This window comes from Euphorbia lathyris, chromosome 9 (assembly GCF_963576675.1).
Source record: "Euphorbia lathyris chromosome 9, ddEupLath1.1, whole genome shotgun sequence".
NCBI classification, from domain to species: domain Eukaryota; kingdom Viridiplantae; phylum Streptophyta; class Magnoliopsida; order Malpighiales; family Euphorbiaceae; genus Euphorbia; species Euphorbia lathyris.
This window is the reverse complement of record NC_088918.1, coordinates 41,294,063-41,303,876: the sequence shown is the minus strand read 5'-3', so window position 1 is coordinate 41,303,876 and position 9,814 is coordinate 41,294,063. Positions and strand designations below refer to the sequence as shown.

Sequence of the window (9,814 nt, the reverse complement as noted above, 5' to 3'; positions counted from 1 at the left end):
AAATAAAATAAAACGAGTCTAGTCCTCGGATAATACCTCAAGTTCGGTATCTGACAGTCGAAGCCGATTGATTCCACGAGTCGTGATTTTCCGGTTTTTTGTGTTTTTTAGTAAAAATTTAACTTTGGGAAATTCGGAATTTTTGAGAAAAAAATATTTTTCTCAAAAAAAATCACTTTCTCTCTCTAAAAATGTTTAGAGTGAGAAAGGCTCCAAAATTCTCCTCCCAAAATGCATGGGGATCCGTGCCTTTTATAGGCAAACGGATCCCCGACGGAATGGGCGACGCCCGAAGAGAATTGGGCGTCGCCCAAGGGGGTTGGGCGGCCGCCCAACCTTGCGTTGGGCTACCGCCCAACATTGTTGGGCGGCCGCCCAACCTTGCGTTGGGCTACCGCCCAACGATTATTGGGCGATCGCCCAACGATTGTTGGGCGGTCGCCCAACAGCGTTGGGCGAGCGTCCAACGCGAGGTTGGTCGCGCGCGCCCAACTGCCGTTGGTTGTCCGCCCGACGCGGTTGGGCGCCCGCCCAACGGCCGTCGGGGCGCGTCTCGCACCGTCGGACGCGCACGCCCCGCGGCCGTCGAGCTCGCACTCCGCGCCGTCGGGCATCCACGCGTCGTGACCGCCGAACGTATGTTCCGCACTGCCTGGCGCACACGTCCCGTGGCCGACGAGCACACGCTTCGCGCCGCCAAGCTCGTGCATTGCTCGGACGTCGAGCGCGTGCTATTCGTGGTTGGATGCGTGCGTCCAACGGACGTCGAGCGCGCGCTTTGCGTCGTCGAGCGGGCGTCCGACTGTCATCGAATGCGCGCCGGCTGCCGTTAAGCACTCGCACCATGCCGTTAAGCATTCGCGAGCCCTCCGATCAACAACAGCGACCCACCGTAACTTATTTATTTTATTTTTTTTCGAAACTTTCGGAATCAATCGCTTCAACCGTCTTGTTTTCAGGTTTTCATCACAGGCCCTCCGACTCGGTGTCTACACCTGGTTTCGCTGGACTTACCGAGAATTTTAAATTCTCGGTAGAGAATTGGTCAAAAATGGCTGATTTTGTGCATTTTGACTTGGTTTGTGCAATTTTGTTGATTAATTGTGTCCTGAACTTAATATAAACTGTACCTGCACTTAAGAACTAAAATAAATAGCATTAAATTCAAGGAAAACCAAAGGTTTATCCTTATTAATTGGAAATAGTAAAGAGAAAATAAATGGCACATTAAGAGTTAATGAATCATTAATGACCATTTATGTATACAAGTTAAATGAATCATAGTAAGTGCATATTAAGACATATTAAGTGCATCAATTGAGTTAATAGAATGAAAACTTAATGTATGGAACGCAATAAATTAAGTTTATGAAGTGGGATTATGTGTTGATTTAAGAAACCATATTAGAGTATTCTAAGCATTTTTTTTATCTTCATTTAACCAATAATAATTAGAATTCGTCAACTTTTAATGAACTTAGTATAGATTTATCCATGAGAAAATGGAACAAATATATCTAACTATGAGAAAAGCAATAAACGAACTAAGATGAATAGAAAATTTTATTTATTAAATTAACACATATGTACAAAATATAAAAATAAAGAACTGAATAACAACAAAAGAATGAAATATGTACAAAATAAAATTTAAAACCTAAACTATTCTATATATTCATCCCTATCAAACGAGATTTCTCTAGCCCTAATACGATCAATTTGTAACTGCACGAAAGCCTGACGTTCTGGTGCAGAAAGAAAATGAGGGTCTGCTCGAAATACACGTTTCACAAGACCTTCGTACTCGAGAAACTCATAATCGAGAGTCGGAAAACTCTCATCCTCGCTCCAAGGAATATTGATAGTCCCCTTGGTACCGAGAATTATTCCGCAAATTATATTCCCGAATCCAATCTTTTTATCCTTGGATCAAGATGCGGCAACAATACCTTCCATCAGAATTTTGGAAGTATCAACGGTATTTCCTTGGAATATATCGCCAAGGACATACAAGTCAGTGTCTCGGACTATACTGCTGAAAGTGCGCCCGAAAAGACTGTGACACAGGAACTTGTGCAGATACATCATCGAATTGGAGTGAAAGGATTGATTGTAGGCGAGTTTAGGATTGAATCACCAGAATCCAGTGAGCATTCTCCAAATATAAGTGGATGTCATGTCTTTGCCAGGATGACGTTTGATTGTATCCCTCGGGGGGAAACCAAACCAGGCATGCAATTCTGGATAGCCGAAAGTAAATATTTCGCCATCTCGGCGAAAGCTAAGACGCACCCGTCGTTTGTTAACGAAATGAACGGTACAGAAAAATTCGAGGATCCAATCGCCAATTATTGGAAATCGCATGTTGGCGAATTTTGTCCACCCTAAGCGTTCCAAATAGCGACTCATGTCATCGCTTATACCGAGTTGATTATTCAAGAAATCATCCATATACAACATTCCGACGAAGAATTTGTAACGAAGCCTCCAGTAGCGCCTTCCTTCATCGTGATTGAAGATAGGAAAGGGCGCACCGTATCGTTTAGATAAGTCGGGACGTTTAGTGCCGGAAACAACAATTTTTTTAGAGATTTTGTGTTTAGTAGTCATGGTGTTTGGGAGGAATCGAATAAACAAAGTTGTCTGGAACTTAGTTTATTAATGGAGTTTTTAGAAAATCAGAAATTTGTTCTGACAGAGATGAAAAGATAAAAATTATAACAGAACTTTTGATCCTCTAGAGTTTATTTATAGGAATTTAGGATGAAATGAGGTGTTGTTTTGATGCGAAAAGGCATAAAATCATACCTCTGAAGATTGAAGAAACTTAATTTTTCATTTCTGAAAAGTTATGCCTGCAGGTAGAAGAAGATACAGGTCTGATGGTGCAGGAAAGTGCCGTGTCGCGACCGAGAATTCCAAATTCTCGGTCGCGACACGCTGATTTCCTTGCGGAAATCAGGCGTCGAAACCTATTTTCCGATTCTCGGCCGAGAATTAAATATTCTCAGTAAGTTCAGAAAATTCCCTACCTCTTTGGTTAATTCTGAAAATGTGAATTCTCAACTGAGAATTCCAAATTCTCGGCTGAGAATCACCAATTTTCTCCAAAATCGTACTAAAAGCCTAAAAATAAAATAAAAGCATGACTTAAACACATTTTTATGCATCTAAATTTTAATATAAAGTCTATTAACAATAAAAAAAATCATAAAGTTGGCATATGTAAAATTTAACTAAATTAAAAATCATTAAAACATATTAAAACTAACAAAACGAAATTAAAATAAATAAATAAATAAAATACATTAAATCTAAATGAACTTAATTGTCAGAAAAATGCGTTACAAACACAATTTTTTCGTTTGAAATATTTTCGTAATAGATTTTACATCTATTACCGTTAACTTTAAAACGAACTCCGTTAGGTCCTTCAAGTTCTAAGGAGCCATAATCAAATACCTTGATGACTAGATATGGTTCTGTCCATCTGGACTTAAGTTTACCTGGAAATAAACGAAGCCCTGAATTAAATAACAGCACCTTGTCCCCTATTTTAAAGCTTTTGACTTTAATCTTGGCATCGTGCCATTTTTTCACTGTTTCTTTATATATTTTTGCATTTACGTAAGATAAATGACGTAATTCGTCTAACTCATTTAAATCGAGCAAACGTTTCTTACCTGCTTGTTGTAAATCAAAGTTAAGTTCCCGAATAGTCCAATAGGCTTTGTGTTCTAATTCGACTGGCAAATGACACGCCTTCCCATACACTAAGCGGTATGGAGTCATTCCTATTGGAGTTTTAAATGCAGTACGGTATGCCCATAACGCATTGTTTAGTTTATAAGACCAATCTTTTCTTGAAGATGAAACTGTTTTCTCTAGAATCCATTTGAGTTCTCTATTTGATATCTCTGCCTGACCATTTGACTGAGGATGGTATGGCGTCGACACGCGGTGGCGTACTCCATATTTTTTTATAAGTATATCAAAACTTCGGTTTATAAAATGGGTACCGCCATCACTAACGATGACTCTAGGACAACCAAATCTACAAAATATATCGTCAAGAAAACCAACAACAACTTTAGAATCGTTTGTCGGGGTTGCAATTGCTTCAACCCACTTTGAAACATAATCTATAGCGACTAATATGTAAGTTTTACCATTAGAAGTAGGAAAAGGTCCCATGAAATCTATTCCCCACATGTCGAATACGTCAACTTCTAATATGTTTGTGAGGGGCATCTCATCTTTTCTACCTAAATTTCCCGTTCTTTGGCATTTGTCACAACGAGTAATAAATGAACGGACATCTTTAAACAATGTAGGCCAAAAGAATCCACATTCAGATATCCTGGCTACTGTCTTACTAACGCCGTTATGTCCTCCATATGAGCTAGAATGGCATTCAGACATTATAGACTCATATTCATTTTCACTAACGCATCTCCTAATTATCCCGTCACCACAATTTCTAAACAAAAAAGGATCTTCCCAAAAATACTTTTTAATGTCAAAGAAGAATTTCTTCTTTTGTTGGAAAGTTAATCCTTCCGGAGCAATGTTGGCTGCAAGATAATTTGCAATATCCGCATACCATGGTGACATGACACTTTTTAATTGATAGAGATGTTCATCAGGGAAATCATCTCGTACACCGATAGTTTCGTCTATAGGACCGTTTTCATCTTCTAGTCTCGATAGATGATCGGCGACAAGGTTTTTGACTCCCTTTTTGTCTTTAATTTCGATATCAAATTCTTGTAACAATAAAACCCATCTAATTAGACGTGGTTTTGCATCTTTTTAGCAAATAAATACCTCAAAGTTGCGTGATCAGTATAAATAATAACTTTCGAACCTAACAAGTACGACCTAAACTTATCACATGCAAAAACTACAGCTAACATTTCTTTCTCGGTTGTGGTGTAGTTTAATTGTGCACCGGACAGTGTGTGACTTGCATAATAGATGACATGAAGTTTCTTATCCTTTCTTTGACCTAAAACACATCCGACGGCTAAGTCACTTGCATCACACATAATTTCAAAAGGTAAATCCCAAACGGGTTTAGCAATAATAGGTGCACTGACTAAAGTTGTTTTTAATGTTTCGAAAGCTTTAACGCAATCTTCATTAAAATCAAAGGTTGAATCCTTCATGAGTAAATTAGTAAGTGGTTTGGAAATTATAGAGAAATTCTTAATAAATCTTCTGTAAAAACCGGCATGTCCTAAAAATGACCTTACTCCCTTAACAGTAGTTGGAGGGGGTAATTTTTCTATTACTGAAGTTTTTGCTCTATCCACTTCTAATCCTTTTTCAGATATTTTGTGACCTAAAACAATTCCTTCGTCCACCATGAAATGACATTTTTCCTAGTTTAATACTAAATTTGTTTCTTCACACCTAGACAAAGCTTTATCCAAGTTTTGTAGGCATGAATCGAAAGAATCTCCACAAACGGAAAAATCATCCATAAAAACTTCCATGATATCTTCAATGAAATCATTAAAAATCGCAATCATGCAACGTTGAAATGTTGCTGGTGCGTTACATAGACCAAAGGGCATTCTCCTATATGCAAATGTTCCATAAGGACATGTGAAGGTTGTTTTGTCTTGGTCATCCGGGTAAATATATATTTGAAAGAATCCGGAATAACCGTCTAGAAAACAATAAAAAGCATGACCAGCTATCCTTTCGATCATTTGATCAATGAAAGGCAGAGGAAAATGGTCCTTTCTGGTTGCTTTATTAAGGTTCCTATAATCTATACAAACCCTTCAACCGGTGGTGGTCCGTGTAGGTATTAATTCACCTTCGTCATTCCTTATAAGAGTTATGCCTCCCTTTTTTGGTACACAATGGATCAGACTAACCCATTCACTATCCGAAATAGGATAAATGATTCCATTGTCTAGAAGTTTAGTAATCTCATTTTTGACTACTTCTTTCATATTCGGATTAAGGCATCTTTGTCTATCCGCTTTAGGCGGCTTATCTTCTTCTGAGTGAATTCTGTGCATTACAATGCTTGGATTGATACTTCTTTCAATTTCGCTTCTTGAACCTGTGTTAGCTTGTTAGAGATAATTATAGGTAGAGAATCGCCTTCGCCTAAGAAAGCGTACCTCAAATGGTTTGGTAATTCTTTAAGTTCTAATTTAGGTGGAACTATAATTGAAGGCGGAACTGGTCCCTCTTCTAGAATCAAAGGCTCTGGGTCCTTATCTTCTAATTCCTCACTCATTATAGGTTCTATTATTTCTTCTTTTTGAACAATGTCATTTACACATTCTTCAACTAGATCAAGTTTCATACAAGCGAAATCCTCCATAGGATACTTCATTGCTTGATTCATATCAAACTCGATCTTATCGTCTCCTATTCGTAAAACTACTTTCCCTTCCGACACATCGAGTAGAGCACGTCCCGTGTTCATGAACGGTCTACCAAAGATTAGCGGACAATTAACGTCATATGCAAAATCTAATATCACGAAATCGGTAGGAAAAATAAATTTGTCAACTTTAACTAAAACATCCTCAATTATACCATATGGTCTTTTAGTGGTTTGATCCGCTAATTGCAAAACCATGTTGGTACGTTTGATATCTTCTTCTAAGCCTAACTTATTAAAAATAGATAATGGCATCAAGTTTATGCTTGCTCCTAAATCACAAAGACAACTTGGGAATTCAATATCTCCCAATTTACACGGAATGGTAAAACATCCGGGATCTTTGAGTTTAGTGGGCAAATTACTTGACACAATTGAACTGCAATCTTCGGTTAGTGAAATGGATGAAATTCCTTCCCAACTGATTTTCTTTGAAATTAAATCTTTTAGAAATTTACCATAATTGGGAATTTGCGTAATCGCATCCATAAACGTCAAATTAATATGCAAATTTTTAAGTTTGTCTAAAAATGTTAAAAGTTGTTTGTCGTAGTCCTTATTGCGGACTTTGTGTGGAAAAGGTGGTTTGGGTACAAAAGTTTTTGTACTAGAGTCAATTTGTGCATCTTTTTGGTTTAATGTATCTTCTTTGGACTTTGGTAAATCAGTTCCAGGTAAAGTCGAATTTCCGGGCATTTCCGGGCCTAAGTAATTTTTCCCTGAACGAAGAGTGATAGCCTTTACATGCTCTTTCGGATTTTCCTCCGTATGGCTGGGAAGACTTCCTTCTTTGCGGGATGGAATTGATTTAGCGAGTTGTCCAATTTGAACCTCCAAATTATGGATGCTAGATGATTGGTTTTTAATAAGCTGATCGAATTTATTCTCGATCTGTTTAAAACCATCGTCGTGATTACTTATTTTTCCGCTCATAGCATCAATAAATTTGTCGATTTTAGAAGATAAAGTGCTAATCGTATCTCTTGATTGATTTTGATAATTAGTGATACGATTTTGATTAGCATTAGCATTATTATTGTTACCTCTTCAGTTAAAGTTAGGATGATTTCTCCATCCAGGATTATATGTATTGGAATAAGGGTTATTAGTTTGATTTTGCCCTTGGACAAAATTTACCTGTTCAATTTCGCTCATACCTTCATAATCCGCATCCGTTTGGATTGGCTTACCATTAGGATCACACGGTGCCATAAACCTATCAATTTTGTGCGATAAGGCAGAAAATTGGGCTTGCAACATCGCCACTGGATCAAGATTCACTATACCTTTAACGGATGACGTAGTTGAGGATGATGGTTTCGCCATTGGTACGTGTCCACGCTCCGCGGGCCACATACTGCTGTTGATTGCCATTTCCTCCAGAAGTTCTCTTGCTTGGGCCGATGTTTTCTTCATGAATAACCCTCCAGACATAGCATCCAATGAACCTCTAGTAGTAGGATTTAGTCCATTATAAAATGTTTGCATTAAAAGTTCAGCGGGCAATTGGTGGTGTGGGCATAAACGTTGAAGTTCTTTAAAACGTTCCCAAGCCTCATAAAGAGTTTCATTATCATTTTGAGAAAAAGATGTTAATTCTTTAATGACTCTTGCGGTTTTTGCTAAAGGAAATTTTTTTGATAAAAATGCTTGGGCTAATTGCTCCCAAGTCTCAAATGTTGCGGCTGGCATAGAAGTCAACCACTCTTTGGCTCGATCCTTCAAAGTAAAAGGAAAAAGGCAAAGATTGATTGCTTCCGCAGTCACATTCGGTATTTTAAAAGTGTCACAAATTTCTAAGAAATTTGTCAAATGGGTGTTAGGATTTTCGTTAGGTAACCCGTAAAATGTTACGTTATTTTGTAACATATTAAGCAATGCTGGCTTAATCTCAAATTGATTTGTATTTATTTGGGGTCTAACTATGTTGTTCGTCACACCGGCCACTCCTGGCCTAGCGTAATCCATGAGTGTGGCCATAACTTCTGGCTCGGTAATTCTAGTTTTTATTGGAGTTTTGTTTTTGTTTTTCTTTTCTTTCTTGTTCTTTTTAAGAGTCCTTTCAATTTCTGGGTCAATAGTATCTGGTGACGTGCCCGAACTTCGAGAACTGCGCATGAACCTGAAATTTCGCACGAACCGAAACTACCTACAAAACAGAATTTGAAAAATAAATATGTTAGTAACTTAAAATAAATAAAATATAAAATTTTGAATAAGTATAAATAAACCTAGATTCGAAATAAAATACGAAAAATCTAAATTTTTGTCGAAAATTTTGGCGTTCCCCGGCAACGGCGCCAAAAACTTGTTGAGCGATTTCCGCAAGTTCACGGTATACGCTTGTAGTAATAAAAGATATCGATCCCACAGGGAACGCTTTTTAACAAAAACTTATTTTTAATCAGTTAGATTTACTTTTAAGGTTTATAATATGTAAAATCGTTGAATTGGATTTGGTTTTGAAATTACTAGAATAAGAATTAGATTAGAGTATAACAAATGTTAGAAAATATTTCTGATTTAGGGATGAATTTGCAAGACAGGAACGTTTAGTACTTTTAGAAAAGTAAACAAATGTATTCGTTTGCATTAAGCAAAGCAAACAACTTAAACTTTGTATAAATTATAACAATGAAATAAATGACGGAACCTCTAATTTTAGGGCTTTGAACCATAGTCAATCTTCCTACGGTCGGGTAAGATCGCTACCTTAATCAAATTAATACTCTACTGATGATATTAATTTGTTAAGTTGTTCAACAAAGTTTCCTTGTAAAGATTTTGAATTTAACTACGTTTTAATGAAAACACCAGCAATCCACCTCAGATCCTTTACCAAAGTGCTGCATAAAAATCTATCGAATAGAACAGATTTTATTAGATGAAATATAAATTTGATACAAGTTTACAGAGAACAAGGAGCATGAAAACATTCTACGGCGTGCAAGTGAACGGGTTGTCAATCCTTTCCTTGGGTTTCGTTAGAGTTTGTCAGACTCAGGGCGGATTCTCTACTCAATCTTCTCGCTGTAACTTCGTAATAGGGATACGGTCGGCCTCTACCAAAATGTAAACTAATATGAACAAATCTAAACGCTACCGTGTTTGTTATTATTGAATAAACAATGTGTGTACACCATAATGCTTTTTACAGAAATGAAATCTAAATTCTGAATCACTTGACTCGGAATTTCTGCATAAATTCTATACCAATCTCTTTCTTTTATATTTTTCCAACTCTCCATCAACTCTTTATTTATAGATGTTGAAGAGTCGTGATTGAAGTGTCATGTCCATTGTGAAGGATCGTATCCGTTGTGAAAGGACGTCTTTATCCACCCGAACGAACACGTTTTATCGAAAACGAAAGTGTGCGAATGGCTTCTTCCAGAATTTATGAAC

General features: G+C 37.4%; 1 non-coding gene across 1 annotated transcript; it reads left to right on the top strand.

The window, feature by feature from the left end:
- The first annotated feature begins 7,913 nt into the window (after positions 1-7,913).
- On the top strand, positions 7,914-8,020 carry LOC136207649 (small nucleolar RNA R71). Its single transcript, XR_010676779.1, has one exon. It is a non-coding gene; the product is annotated as a small nucleolar RNA R71 (small nucleolar RNA).
- Positions 8,021-9,814: the final 1,794 nt, after the last annotated feature.